This window comes from Triticum urartu, chromosome 7A (assembly GCF_056163025.1).
Source record: "Triticum urartu cultivar PI428250 chromosome 7A, HENAU_Tu73, whole genome shotgun sequence".
In the NCBI taxonomy this organism is placed as follows: domain Eukaryota; kingdom Viridiplantae; phylum Streptophyta; class Magnoliopsida; order Poales; family Poaceae; genus Triticum; species Triticum urartu.
In genome coordinates this window covers 282,083,527-282,099,695 of record NC_141879.1, presented here as the reverse complement: position 1 = coordinate 282,099,695, position 16,169 = coordinate 282,083,527, and positions in this window count along the sequence as shown.

Below are 16,169 nucleotides of genomic sequence, written 5' to 3'. Positions count from 1 at the left end.
AACCTTGTGTATTCATACGCATTTTGCAAGTACGTGCATATAGCACAAACTTTACTGTATACTATCGCACTACACGTCTCTCTCGATATATGCTTGCAGACTGTGCTACTCCCTCCGTCCAGGTCAATAAGTCATCTTTGGTTGTGCACCGTGACCAAGAAGGAGGGAAGACTTATACACCTAAACGGAGGGAGTAATACTATTACTTATGTACTCCCTTCGTCCGGGTTTATTAGGCCTCTCAGCATCACAAGCATGTCCCCTTTTATAAGGCCCCGCGTTGGAAAGGTGCATGCATGCAATCATTTCATTGGTTGTATTGAAAGCTATTGTTGTTGGTGCCATGGCTGAAAAGTTAATACACTTCATGTGTGTTTTTTTGATTGGCTGCATGCATGTGAGAGAGTGCATTGGGAGTGGAATGGAAGAATTAATGTGAACAAATTACTGTGTGTCTTGGTCTAAGAGAAGTTGTCTTTAGGCCTAATAAACCCGGACGGAGGGAGTACGTGCAAATGCACGTTTTAACATTACGATGCGGTTTTTGTAAAAGTAGAAAAACAACACTAGTCAAGCTTGTGAAACAATTCAATGCAAAAATACTCATTTGATTGTTTACTTTTAGCTTCCTTCTCTGTGGTTATTTCTCTGTCGTACTTTGTACGGAGTATCTCACTGGTTGGAAAGGCATGCAAATTCCTAAACCGCTTCCTACACCCTGTATCAAATTTTTTGCCTAACAAGTTGTGCCGTGCAATTGGAATTCCAACTTGAGTACTACTACTAGTAGGAGTACCAGGGGCCAGTTCTTTTAGGCTTCTAGATTAGTAATCCCATAACTACTACCTCCGTCCTGGTTTATTGGTCCCCATTGTAATCTGTGTCAAATTTTGATCATAAATTTAACTAATGAAATGTTAGTGCATGTCACATGCACTACTCCATCCGTCTAGGTGAGTAAGTCATCTTAGGCTGTGCACCGTGACCAAGGAGGAGGAGAAAACGAGAAACGTTAATGTTTATTTGCTAATTAATAGTATTGCATGCAATGAACTAACCACTGCATGTCGTGTTTGATATCTCAAGTCATTAAAAGCATGCACACTCTTTATCTCTTATTGGTTGATATGTTAAGAAACAAGAAACGAGGTAGAAGTTAATGCACCGCGCCTAAGTGTTTTGGGATTATTTGGTTTTCGTAAGATGACTTACACACCTAGACAAAGGGATTACAATGGTGAGGAATAAACCGGTTAAATCTTTGGTCAAAATTTAGCACAAATTACAATGGTGAGGAATAAACCAGGACGGAGTAGTAGTTTAGAAGCCCGAACAAATGAGTGAGGCGCCTTATTGTTACTCTCCACTGTGACTAGTCTTGTGGGAAAAGCTGGGGAAGCCGCCAAAAGAACTGGCCCTAGGAGTAGTAGCTAGGGATCGAGTGTGCGAGATGAACCGGAGAAAGTAAATGCAGAGAGATGAAATGCAAAAAAGACGGAGGGATGTGATGGTTGCTTGTCCGTTTATTTTACCAGGCCACTTATTACTGGGAGTGGTTGGGTTTTGTGATATGACGGCTTTACTGCCACGCCACGAGCGGGGTGAGAGGTGAGACTCCCGTGCAGCGCCGCCCTCTACACTTGTACTACATTGGTCATGGTTTATTAGTCCCCCATTGAATTTGACTAAAGATTTAACTGACAAAATGTTAGTGCATGTCAACAAAAACTATATCGTTGGATTCGTATTTGAACATAGTTTTGAATGATATAATTTTAGGTGACATGCATCAGCATTTATCGAACTATATATAATGTTAGTTCAATTTTTGATCATACTAATCTATAGTAGTGTAACGCCCCAGATATACTTTCCATATTTGTATCCAACTCTTGCCGTCTCCGGCGCTAAGTTATATTTATTTCTCGGGTTCGGGTCTTTGTCTCCGTGTGTTGTTTTTCTTTTTCGTGCATCTCTTATCATGTCATCACGTGCATTGCATTTGCATACATGTTCATCTCATGCATTCGAGCATTTTCCCCGTTGTCCGTTTTGCATTCCGGCGCTTCGTTCTCCTCCGGTGGTCATTTCTAGCCTTCTTTCGTGTGTGGGGTTCAAACATTTCCGGATTGGACCGAGACTTGTCATGCGGCCTTGGTTTACTACCGGTAGACCGCCTGTCAAGTTTCGTATCATTTGGACTTCGTTTGATACTCCAACGGTTAACCGAGGGACCGAAAAGGCCTCGTGTGTGTTGCAGCCCAACACCCCTCCAATTTGGCCCAAAACCCACCAAACTCTGCTCCATGTCCTAGAGCGTTCGATCACGATCGCGTGGGCGAAAACCGCACCTCATTTGGACTCTCCTAGCTCCCTCTATGCCTATATATACACCCCCCTCCGAAATCCACGGTTCTTCTCCCCCCTAACCCTAGATCCAACTCCTCCCGCCGCCGCCGGACAAAAAAATCGCGCGCCGGACGTGTCCGCCCGGCTCCGCGGGACGAATCCGCCGCCGCCACGTGTCCCGGGGCCGGTCCCCAGTTCGCCGCCGCCCGCGGGCCCGCGAGGCCCGTGCGGGGCCCTCCCAGCCCGCTCCGCCGCCCGCCTCCTCCTCCAGTCGCCGCCCCCGAGCCCGGCGACGCTCGCCCGCTCCGGCCGCCGCCCGGAGCACCTCGCCCCGCCGCCCCAAGCCCTCGCCGGCGCCCGCGCCAGGGAGAGGAGCTCCCGGCTCCGGCGACCGCCCGCCGCGCCGCTTCCTCCTCGCCGTCCGCCCCCCCCTCCCCGCTCCGGCTACTTCCTCTCCGGCCTCCGCCGTCGTCTACAGGAATCCCGGCGAGATCCGCCGCCGTCTCGGGCCGCGTGCCCGAACCCTAGATCTGGATCCTGGGGTAGTTTTTTTTTCACTAAGTCCCTAGATTTTTACTCCATATGCTCCTGTTCGAGGACCCGTATCTCCGCATCTGTAGCTCCATTTTGGGCATATGATATATCAAAATCTTCGTCTCGACATGTACATCATTTCATTCCATTGCATCATTTGCATTTGAGTTCATCTTGATGCCCAAAATGCTGTTAGAAGGAGGCTTCATGAGTTAAATTGCAGATCCATTAGTTCATCATGCACTTTTGTCATTTTTGCCATGTTTAATTCGTGCATGATATGCCTGTGCCCCTTTGGAATGAATTGTTAAGCATTTTGTCTTCTTTCCAGAGGTGCCACCCGTGAATTTTTAGGATGTGTGTGTTGTCTTGTGCAAGCTTGCGAAGAGAGGTACCTGAGATTGCTGATTTCAGGGACTTAGTGATTTTCACTAAGTCTGGGATATTCTAGTTCATGATGCCATATGTCCAGCTTGTTTCCTAGTGATCCGTGCCTCTTTTGAGGATGATCAGTAAGGGAGTTTTGATATTTATGTTATGATCTATCCATCCATGTCTTTATTTTCATATGTGGAGTGCTCTAGGTTGACTCAATTGAGCTCAACTTTTGCTTCGTTGTTAATCTGGGCAGATCGTCAACTTGTTTGCGATTTTGCCGATGCTACCGTTAGTGTTCCATGCATGCTATACCTTTGTTCTTGCCATGTGTAGCTAGCATATTGTGCCTTCTTGCTGGTTATATGCTTTCCTTGCCATGACTTGCACCGTAGTGAGTGCATCGAGCTCGTTTACATGCCTTCGTGAGTTAAATTTCTGCATGTCTCAGTTTTCACTAAGTCTGAAAACTGATTGTGTTCGAGCTATGTTCGTGAGCTCGGTAGAGTATTTTGTGCACCCTTTTGGCCCCAGGTCACTTTGGGTGTTTTGTTAAGCTTGTTGAGTAGCTCCATTCCATGTTCTTACTTGTCATGTTCAGGTTATCTATCATGTTGTTTTGCTGCTCCGAAGAGGGCTTTGTGATCTGAAATTTCAGGCTAGTGTTAATTTCACTAAGTCTGGAATCTGTTTTGCATATTCATTTTTGCCATGCTTGTTTGACCCCCTTAATGGATGATTTTGGCAGTAGCTCAGTGCTAGTGATTTATTAAGCATCTTGTTTACATCACTTCCGTGTATTTTGTTTTCATGTTTGGTGGCTGTAGCATGTTCATTTCGTTGCACTTAGGAGCCTACTTGCTGTATATCGCAGATCGGTTCGTTTCGTAAAACGCTCGCCATTTCCAAACCGTAACTCCGATTCCAATGATCTTTATATCGTTTTCAAGCGATTTCATCCCCTCTATCCAGTGGCACCCTTGGAATTCCAAGTTGAGGCCAGGTTCATGCATTTCCTGTCATATCTTGCATTTTGCATCCCGCATCGCATCCCGCATAGCATATCATCATTTCATCATATTGCTTGGTCTTGCACGTGGTTGATTGTATCCTTATTGCTTGTTTGTCTTGTTGGGTAGAGCCGGGAGACGAGTTCGCTACCGAGGAGCCCGTTGAGTTTGCTTGTGAGGATCCAGTCAACTTTGACAACTGTGCAGGCAAGATGATCATACCCTCGAAATCACTACTATCTTTGCTATGCTAGTTTGCTCGCTCTTTTGCTTTGCCAATGCTACGATGACTACCTTTTGCTTGTCAGCCTCCCAATTGCCATGTTGAACCTCTAACCCACCTTGTCCTAGCAAACCTTTGATTGGCTATGTTACCGCTTCGCTCAGCCCCTTCTTATAGCGTTGTTAGTTGCAGGTGAAGATTGGAGCCGTTCCTTCTTGGAACATTTATTTACTTGTTGGGATATCATTATATTGCTATGTTATCTTAATGCATCTATATACTTGGTAAAGGGTGGAAGGCTCGGCCTCTCGCCTAGTGTTTTGTTCCACTCTTGCCGCCCTAGTTTCCGTCATATCGGTGTTATGTTCCCGGATTTTGCGTTCCTCACGCGGTTGGGTCATTATGGGAACCCCTTGATAGTTCGCCTTGTTTAAAGCTTTTCCAGCAATGCCCAACCTTGGTTTTACCATTTACCACCTAGCCTTTTCTTTCCCTTGGGTTCTGCAGACTCAAGGGTCATCTTATTTTAACCCCCCCGGGCCAGTGCTCCTCTGAGTGTTGGTCCACCTGTCAGCTACCGGTGGCCACCAGGGGCAACTCTGGGCTGGCCTACCCGTACCTAAGACAATCTGAGTGTGCCCTGAGAAAGAGATATGTGCAGATCCTATCGGGATTTGTCGGCACATTCGGGCGGTGTTGCTGGTCTTGTTTTAACCTGTCGAAGTGTCTTGAGTTACCGAGATACCGAGTCTGATCGGAACGTCTTGGGAGGAGGTCTATTCCTTCGTTGACCGTGAGAGCTTGTCATGGGCTAAGTTGGGACCCCCCCTGCAGGGATTGAACTTTCGAAAGCCGTGCCCGCGGTTATGGGCAGATGGGAATTTGTTAATGTCCGGTTGTAGATAACTTTAACTAAACTTAATTAAAATGAATCAACCGTGTGTGTTACCGTGATGGCCCCTTCTCGGCGGAGTCCGGGAAGTGGACACGGTGTTGGAGTTATGCTTGCGCAGGATGTTCCTTTAGCTTCTCGCTCGTGCTTCGCCTTCTCTTCTCGCTCTCATTTGCGTATAAGTTAGCCACCATATATGCTAGTCGCTTGCTGCAGCTCCACCTACACTTGCCTTAACCTTCCTATAAGCTTAAATAGTCTTGATCGCGTGGGTGTGAGATTGCTGAGTCCCTGTGGCTCACAGATACTACAACTCCAGATGCAGGTCCAGGTGTTTCTGCTCCAGTTGACGATTACGAGCTCAAGTGGGAGTTCGACGAGGACTCTCAGCGATACTACGTGTCTTTTCCGGATGATCAGTAGTGGTGCCTAGTTGGGGTTATCGATTCAGGGCCTTGTCGCATGTTGGGGGTCTTTTCTATTTTGGGCACCGTAGTCGGGCCATGAGTGATTTGTATGATGGATGTTATTTATGTACTTTGATGTGACGTGGCGAGTGTAAGCCAACTACGTTTCTCCCCTTTATACTATTTATGTACATGGGATGTGTAATGATTTCCCGACTTGCGACATTGCTTTCAATGCGGTTATGCCTCTAAGTCGTGCCTCGACACGTGGGAGATATAGCCGCATCGAGGGCGTTACAAGTAGTAAGGTGCCCGTGCGTTGCACCGAAGAGTGAAATGCATTGATCGGGAAGTTGTTTATTTTGACAAAGGATGTGGGGTTCATCTCATGTGTAACGGGTATCGATAGGTTTCTTCGGATATTATTTCATCTCTAGAGCTCACAAACATCCGGGTGAAATAGATAAAAAGGTATCTTTTGCAAACAAAAGCGTTCAACTGTTCAACCTGCATCCAAAACTTGTGAAGAAATAACACTTATTGTGCTTTGCAAGAAATGATCTTTAAGAATTAGTTTTTGAGTATCGGTTGTTGTACATGTTGGCTACAGATGACATGGCACTTTCTTATAGTCAACAATTGGCTATACTATTAAGTCATATTAAACATGCCCTTATACACCTAGACGGAGGGATTAAATCAGGATGACTTGCAAGCGGGCAGAGGAGATGTAAGAAATGGTTCATCGTAAGTCTTTCACCAGTACTGTAGTAAAAATTCATACATGGAAGATTCTAGACTAAACCATAAACGGATACACTTTTATTCATGCGTGATACTCCAATAGAGCAAGATCCTACATGGAAGTCTCCACATGCTTAGACAGCAGATTACATTGAGTGAAGACTAATGTTCAACATTTAACTTGATAATGTGTATGTCCAGGTGAACCTCCTTGGACTCCCCGTGCACCACGTCAGCGGGTAAAGGATGGCATGGGTTTTCCAAGTCCACATTGGCGGGATAGTCCCAGCTCCCCAGAGTCCAACTCCATTCGATGAGGCCGGTGTCGCCGCCCATGCGACCCGGAGGGGTAGTAACACTGACCACGCACCCGTACATCGGCCTCGTGTCAGTGTCAGCATCAGCAGCGTCGCCCCTGGCGCACATTACAGAGACGGCGTGGCGGCCTGCGCGGGCCTCACCGGTGCCCACGATCAAGAGGAAGACGCTGCTGTCCTCCTCCGAGACTAGCAGGCGGCGGTGATCCTCCAGCGACTCCGGCATGGTGAACGGGTAGCACGTCTCGTACTTGATGTTCTCCGCCAAGGGCCAGCAGTGACCGCTGCACGCATCCGTGAGGCGATGCACCATGTTCGCCGGCGAGCCACAAAACGGCATCGGGAACTCATAGCAGTGGACGAAGGGCTCCTTGGAGGCATCGACCAGGCCGTCCATGAAACAGGAGTGGCTGTAGGGGACGTTGCACCAGTTGAATATATGAGCAAGTTACTACAAGATTTAATCCGAATAAGCACAAAATAATCATGAATTCTACCACGATTTCGAACAGGAAGGACAGAAACACATACGGTGCAACGGGAGCAGCACCGTTGGCATTGAGGTTGTCGCCCATGTCCAAACACCACGTAGACACGGTCTTTGAGCATGGTTCGTAGTCGTTCCATGCTCGGGCATTGAAGTTTGTAACTATTTTAGATTATAATATACTACTCCTCCGGTGCTAGTAGTAGAGCAAAGTCCTACTCTACTACTCTACTCAAAGCAAGTTAGGGCATAGCACTATAGGGAGTACCAGTACTGTGATCACATCAAGCAAGTTGTCTGGCATCGACATGACCCTGCGCTGCTGGTATGTGTCTCGTAAGTCAAGCGGCATGCTGTAGTCATCATCACCTGTCCATTTCCCGCAGCACATATTCGCTTCTCCATCTTTGTCCGCACATAATCTCGTCCAATCTTCCATCCCCGCTAAGGTGCCTCCCCCCCTCGTCCGAAACCCAAGCACTAAGAATGGCAGAACCGAGCAGCGTCCGCCGAAAGAGTGGCTGGAATTCGCTCCCCACAGAGGTAATCAAGCTCATTGTTTCGCGTGTGGACAATCTCAGTACCATGCCGCTCGCCGCGTGCTCGTCGGGGCTGTACCGTTTACTCAAAGCCCTCAGGCCGGAGCTTTTTAAGCCAGCTCCTTGCTTGCTGATGCCGCCTGATCTTCAGAAACGGCGTGTCACGCAGCATAACGATCGTAGGGTGGCGAGCATCAACCCCCTTGACTGCGATCTGATCCCCGTCAGCCTCAACTACATTAACGGTATGTACTGGGTCGGCATGAACACGTCTTGGATGGTGCTCGTCGACGGTCGCGGCAGCTGGATGCTCGTGGATGCTCGTGGAGGTCTTCACTCTTCTGGCCTGCTTACTGCTTATGTTGCACCCCCAGCCCTGGTTGTTGTTGCTGCTGTTTTCAATGTACAATCAGTAGTATATTTCGTCTGTTGGTTGAATAAATGTGTTGTTAGAACGACAAACACAATGTTTTGGAAGTCGTTGCACGGTTCGATCCTTTAGTGCCCCGTACCGTACGTAGCGCATACTATTTTTCATACGGAACACATTTTCCACTTGTTGATAACATGCAGCCCACTGATGAAGGCCCAATAGAGAAGCCCATAATTAACTGGAAGGGGGGCTCTCACATGAATCCGGCCCAGGTACATGCTCATGATCCCCTAAACATAAATAAGTAAATAAATAAATAAATAAATAAAGCTAAATGCTCATGCACCAGTTCTTTGGGGAAATAGGTAGGCCAGTATTTCTTTTTGAAGAATACCCAAGCTAGGCCTACTTGTTTTCTCTGAATTACTGGGCTGCAAATCTTTCAAGACGAGGAGGGATGCATTCCGGCCTGGCTTAAGAGTATGGTCAATGTCTATTAAAAATAATATCAAAAGGGGTTCAAAATTCTAAAAAAATTATAGCAAATGGGATATAAGTTTCTTTTTTTGTTTTTGTTCTTCACTGATATCTTATACGCATTTCATCGGATTTAACATGACATAGTACTAATTTATTTTTAAATTTGTTTTAGTATGGCTATTAATTTTTGGATTAAGAATATTTCGTTCCCCAGCAAAAATTTGCGAATTTTTTCAAAATTTCCCACATATTTAGTTAATTTTTTGACCCTAGTACTGACCAGAAAATGGCCAGCAATTCTAAAAATGGAAAACGGGCTGCAATAAATTCCATATGAATTAGAAAATGAGTAAAAATTATAAAAATAATAGCAAATGGGTTGTGCACGCCACAGATTTCGAGGCTGACTTGTTTACGCAAGGCTTTGTCAGTGAACACACGATTCTAGCAGCAATGACTGTTGGATGTCCATCCAATGGCCGACGTGCTTCTTCAATCTCTGATCTTCCTGCTCCAGCCGCCTAAACTAGCGCTAGCAGGACTGCCTGCTCCCTCCTCTTGTGGCCCGCTGTGATGCCACGCAGGCTTCCCCGGCCCACCCTACTCCCTCCGCTAGCCTGGCCGCACGCAATCAACTGCCTCCTTATTACGCGAAAAAAATGATTCCTCCCACTGGCATCTGAGGCGCACCGGTTGGGAGGCTGACCTGTGGGCCTACTAAGTTGACGCGTACGCAGGGCTTGTCAACTTAGTCAACAAACGATTCTAGCAGCAGTAACCGTTGGATTTGAATCGAATGGTCCTGCTGCTTCTTCAATCGCTGCTCTTCTTGCACCAGCCGCCCAAACCAGCGTCGGGGAGACCGCCTGCTCCTGCCTCCAGTGGCCGGCTGTGCTGCAGTTGAGGCCTCATCGCCCCCTACTACTCCCACCGCTAGCCAGGCCCTACGGCGACGGCAGCCTCACACCGCAGCCGAACCAATGAACCCTCGTACTCCTCTCCGCGTGGGCATCCACTGCCGTGTCTTCCCCGGCACCGCGTCGTCCCCTTCCTAGGCCCCGTCGTCGTCCACCGCCTTGGTGCTCTCGGCGCGGCGTGGTCAACGTGGTCAACGACATTCCATCAGAAGAGTGTTGTACATGGAGAGGCTGACAACTGGGTCCACGGCCACAGCCCAGTTTTTTTGTGATTTGCCAAGTAAGTCGCTTTGTCAGGCCTGTTGGGCTGCAAATCTTTCAAGACGAGGAGAGCTTTCATTCGGCTGGCCGAGAAAATGGCCCATCAGTAATGAGAAATGGGTTGTACATTTTTAAAACACATCAAACCGGCAATTAGTTTCAAATATCTTTTTTTCATTTTGAGATTTTAAATTACATTAATTTTTATGCGTGGAGGATTTGTTGGATTTTATATTGATATACATTTATTTTTAAAATCAGTTTGAATGTGATTCGAAATTTCGGGATTAAAAACAGTTCGGACCGCACCGAAATATGCAAAATTTCATATAATTTTTTAACTGTTGCCACAATATGGGTTGTAATGCTAACAAAAATAATATGGGCTCCAAAAAAACCTTAAGAATTAGCAAATGGGCTGTAAATTATTAGAAATAATGGTAGATGGGATGTATGCAGTTTTCCACAGATTTGAGGCTTTCCTAAAAAAAAGGTTGACGCACAAGCAGTGACTGTTGGATGGCCATCCAACGGCCGTCGTGCTTCTTCGATCTCTGCTCTTCCTGCTCCAGCCGCTCAAACAAGCGTCGGCGGGACTGGTGCCGCGCAGGCCTCACGGCCCCACCGTACTCCCATCGCTGGCCTAGGCATCCCTCTACTCACCAACACCTGCTGTTATTCTCCGGTGATGGTAGACGAACCAGTAAACCCTCATACAGTCGTACTCCCCTCCGCGTGGGAAACAACTGTCGAGTCTTCCCCGCCTCCGTGTTGTTCCCTTCCTAGGCCTCGTCGTCGTCCACCGCCCTGGTGCTCTCGGCGCGGCTTGGTCAACATGGTCAACGACCGACATGCATCTGAAGTGGACTGTACGTGGAGAGGCCGACGGCTAGGTCCACGGCCGCAGGCAAGGAAATGCCTCCTTATTACGCGCAAAATAATGATTCCTCCACCTGACATCAGGGACCCACCGAAAGGGCCTCTGTATTTCGCGAAAAAACGTTACCGCCGCTGACAGCTTGGACCCACCAGCTATATCTTCGCACGCAAGGAAGTGCCTCCTTATTACACACAAAAAAATGAATACTCCCCCTGTTAGTTGGGACCTAGTATAGCGGCAGGCTGACTTGTGGGCCTACTAAGTTGACGGGGACGGAGAGCTTTGTCAACTTAGTCAATATGCACGATTCTAGCTCCAGTGACCGTACGATGTCCATCCAACAGTCGTAGTGCTTCTTCAACCTCTGGTCTTCTTGCTCCAGCCCCCAAACTAGCGCCGGTCGTGCCTCGTGCTCCTGCCTCCCGTGGCCGGCTGCGATGCGGCGAGGCCTCACCGCCCCTTACTACTCCCACCGCTGGCCAGGCCATCCCTCTACTCACCCACACCCCCTGTTATTCTGCGGCGACGGCAGCCTCACACCACAACGAACCAGTGAACCCTCGTACTCCTCTACGTGTGGGCATCCACTGCCGCATCTTTCCCGGCTCCACATCGTCCCCTTCCTAGGCCTTGCCGTCGTCCACCACCCTGGTGCTCTCGGCGCGGCATGGTCAACGTGGTCAAGGAACGGCTTCCATCGGACGTGGACTGTACGTGGAGAGGCTGACAGCTGGGTCCACGGTCGCAGCAAGGAAGTGCCTCCTTATTACGTGCAAAATAATTATTCCTCCACCTGACAGCGGGGACCCACCGGACAGGCCATCGTATTTCGCGGAAAAAAACGTTTCCCCCCTGACTGCTGGGACCCACCAGCTACATCTTCGCACGCAAGGAAGTGCGTGACAGTCGGGACCCACCTGGTCGAAGCGTACGTAGCGTTGTCATTCTGGTCGCGAACGTGTACGTACATATATACTGGTGGATGTAGAGGCGCGCACGTGTCGTAGTAGAGGCACGCACGTAGCATGTACACGTACGTACAGCGGCTAGGGTGCAAGAAAGAAAATACGGCCACATATGTGTACATACGGGCGGGGTCTCGAACGCCTACTCGCGCATACGTACGGCCAGGGCTCGTGTACATGGCTGGGTCGGAACGGAGAAACAGCGTCGTCGTCGTGTTCATGGGGAGGCAACGGAATGCGTCGTGTACATGGGGAGACAACGGAATGCGTCGTGTTCATGGGAGGCAACGGAATGCGTCATGTTCATCGGGAGGCAACGGAACGCGTGGGAGCCAACCGGCTGGGTCAGAACGGAATGCGTGGCCGTGTTCATCGGGAGGGCTTGGACGGAACAGGCCATGGAAACGAGGCCTGCGTACCGCAAAATGAAGGAAACGGACCTCCTACGTTCGGAACGGGGTCCTGTTGATCGGGAGGGGTGTGGCGTACCGCAAAATGGAGGAAACGGACCTACTACGGTCGAAACGGGGGTCATGTTGATCGGGAGGGGTGTGGCGCACCGCAAAACGGACGAAACGGACCTCCTACGGTCAAAACGGGGGTCCTATTGATCGGGAAGGGGTGTGGCGTACCGCAAAACGGATGAAACGGACCTCCTACAGTCGAAACGGGGGTTTTGTTCATCGGGAGGGGTGTGGCGTACCGCAAAACGGGACTCCACGGGATACTGTTCATCTCCACCGTCGACCTCCTCCAGCCTCCACAGGCTACCGTCGACCTCCTCCAGCCTCCACGGGCTCCTGTTCATCCAGCCTCCACCGCGCACTACTCCACCGGCTACTGTTCAACCGCCCCTCCACGGGCACCCCTCCACTGTCTACTGTTCATCCAGCCCTCCACACCACGGGGTCCTGTTCAACCACCCCTCCACGGGCACCCCTCCACCGTCTACTGTTCATCCAGCCCTCCACACCACGGGGTCCTGTTAATCCAGAGGCAACGCCACCGCTCACTGTTCATCCAACCCCCCTCCCCCCCCCCCCCCCGCAACGCTCACTGTTCATCCAATCGATCGGTTTCAGTTAGCAGCAGTAGCGAAGGAATCGCTCGATCGGGTTCAGTTAACAGCCATCGATCGATCGCTCGGGTTCAGTAACACGTAGCCTGCAGTGCAATCGCTCGGGTTCAGTTAGAGCCCAACGCCTCGCTCGGGTTCAGTTAGAGCCAACGCCTCACACACACGCGCGTACGTGTACGAGAGAAACGTGCATCGCTCGGCCCCCGACCTCCCACCGTAACCAGGAACTCCCTGAAATTTTCCTCCCCCTCGCTTCTACCACGGTTTTTTCCGTCATGGACGGCCCAAAGAATGTCATGCAGCTGCGTCTCCGGCCTGCCCAGGACGAAAAGCCCATTTTCTGTCATGATTTTTTGTCATAGAAGTAGGAGCCCACCACATCTATGATGATACCAGGTTTTGTCACAATTATCGTCATAGAAGTGTCATATGTATGACAGAAAAAAAATCGTTCGGCCCAAAATGTCACGGATGTGTCTTTTTTTTTGTAGTGCTATTGCTTTCTCCATAACTTATACATGTTCCTATGACTATGAGATTATGCAACTCCCGAATACAGAAGGAACACTTTGTGTGCTATCAAACGTCACAACGTAACTAGGTGATTATAAAGATGCTCTACAGGTGTCTCCGATGGTGTTTGTTGAGTTGGCATAGATCGAGATTAGGATTTGTCACTCCGATTGTTGGAGAGGTATCTCTGGTCCCTCTCGGTAATGCACATCACTATAAGCCTTCCAAGCAATGTGACTAATGAGTTAGTTACAGGATGTTGCATTACGGAATGAGTAAAGAGACTTGCCGGTAACGAGATTGAACTAGGTATGATGATACCGACGATCGAATCTTGGGCAAGTAACATACGATGACAAAGGGAACAACGTATGTTGTTATGCGGTTTGACCGATAAAGATCTTCGTAGAATATGTAGGAACCAATATGAGCATCCAGGTTCCGTTATTGGTTATTGACCAGAGATGAGTCTCGGTCATGTCTACATAGTTCTCGAACCCGTAGGGTCCGCAGGCTTAACGTTCGATGATGATATGTATTGTGAGTTATCTGATTTGATGTACCGAAGGTTGTTTGGAGTCCCGGATGTGATCACGAACATGACGAGGAGTCTCGAAATGGTTGAGACATAAAGATTGATATATTGGAAGGTTATGTTTGGATGCCGGAAAGGTTTCGGATAGGTTCGGGCATTTTCCGGAGTACCGGGGGGTTACCGGAACCCCCTGGGGGGTTAATGGGCCTTCATGGGCTTTAGTGGAAAGAGAGGAGGTGGCTAAGAGGAGGGGCACGCCCCCAAGCCCAATCCAAATTGGGGAGGGGCCGACCCCCCTTTCCTTCTTCCCCTCTTCCCCTCTTCCCTTTCCTTTCCCCTCCTAGTTGGGACTAGGAAAAGGGGGAACCTACTCCTAGTTTATGCGTTGCTTCGTAAGGGGCTGATTTGGATCCATATGTTTCATGCTATGGTTAGGTTTACCTTAATACTTTTGTTGTAGTTGCGGATGCTTGCAATAGAGGTTAATCATAAGTGGGATGCTTGTTCAAGTAAGAACAGCACCCAAGCACCGGTCCACCCACATATAAAATTATCAAAGTATCTAACGCGAATCATATGAACGTGATGAAAACTAGCTTGACGATATTCCCATGTGTCCTCGGGAGCGCTTTTCCTATTATAAGAGTTTGTTCCGGCTTGTCCTTTGCTACAAAAGGATTGGGCCATCTTGCTGCACTTTATTTACTTCTGTTACTTGTTGCTCGTTACAATTTATCATATCACAAAACTATCTGTTACCACTTATTTCAGTACTTGCAGAGAATACCTTGCTGAAAACCACTTATCATTTCCTTCTACTCCTCGTTGGGTTCGACACTCTTACTTATCGAAAGGACTACGATAGATCCCCTATACTTGTGGGTCATCAAGACTCTTTTCTGGCGCCGTTGCCGGGGAGTGTAGCGCCTTTGGTAGGTGGAATTTGGTAAGGAAAAATTTATATAGTGTGCTGAAATTTACTATCACTTATTACTATGGAAAGTAATTCTCTGAGGGGCTTGTTCGGGGTATCTTCACCCTATCCAGTAGAGCAAAGAGTTGCTCCTCAACCTACTGAACCTATTGAAAATGAAACTCCTTTTGAATTTCCTGTGGCTATGATAGAAAAACTGCTAGCTAATCCTTTTACAGGAGATGGAACAAAGCATCCTGATGAGCACTTAATATATGTGGATGAAGTTTGTGGACTATTTAAGCTTGCAGGTATACCCAATGATGTTGCTAAGAAGAAGGTCTTCCCTTTATCTTTGAAGGAGACGCATTGGTATGGTATAGGCAATGTGATGATATGAGATCATGGGACTATAAAAGATTGAAGCTGGAATTTCATCAAAAGTATTACCCTATGCATCTTGCTCATCGTGATCGCAATTATATATATAATTTCTGGCCTCGCGAAGGAGAAAGCATCGCTCAAGCTTCGAGGAGGCTTAAATCAATGTTATATTCATGCCCCAATCATGAGCTCCAGAGAGAAATAATTATGCAAAGTTTTTATGCTCGGCTTTCTAAAAACAATCGCAACATGCTCAATACTTCTTGTGCTGTCTCTTTTATGATGAAGACTATTGAATTCAGATGGAATTTATTTGTGATGCCCCAAGACCGGAGCTTCAGATGCCTTCCCTATGTTCCGGGTTTCGCCGTGTGTTTCATTTGTGCCTGCCCTTTTATTTTTGCATTGCATCATGTCATCATCTCATAAATCTTTTGCAACTCAAATAAATAAACTGTATGGATCTTCGGTCCATTTAAACCAAGGGAATTCACGTGGTGATTCTCTTTATAACATACACTCCCAATATTTAGGGAGCTAGTATAAAGTATACCATTAATTTGGAATTATCCGCAACCCACTTGCATGTTAAATCCTTGACCTTTCCTTCTTGCGAGTTTCGACTCTCAAACTTTGTCGATAATTCGTTTACCTTTTTCTGGAGCTCTACCAAAATTCTCAACATTTTTGGATACTCCAAAAACCTCATCCTAGTTCAAACCCATTTGAATTAAATTCAAATGAGTTTGAATTCTTATCGTTCAAACTGGCCTTTTCTAATTTACTCGGACCGAGCATATTTTTGTGAGTCCAAGAAAATTACCCGCATGTTCAAATTCGTTCCCTACATCCCTCTTTTTTTTCTTCTCTCTATTTTTTCTTTCTTGTCTCCCTCTTTTCTTCTAAGGAGTGTAAGAGAGAGAGAGAGCACCATGCCCAGCAGGGGGCGGCAGCCCAGCCAGGCCGACCGGCCTCCCAGGCCCATATTCCCTG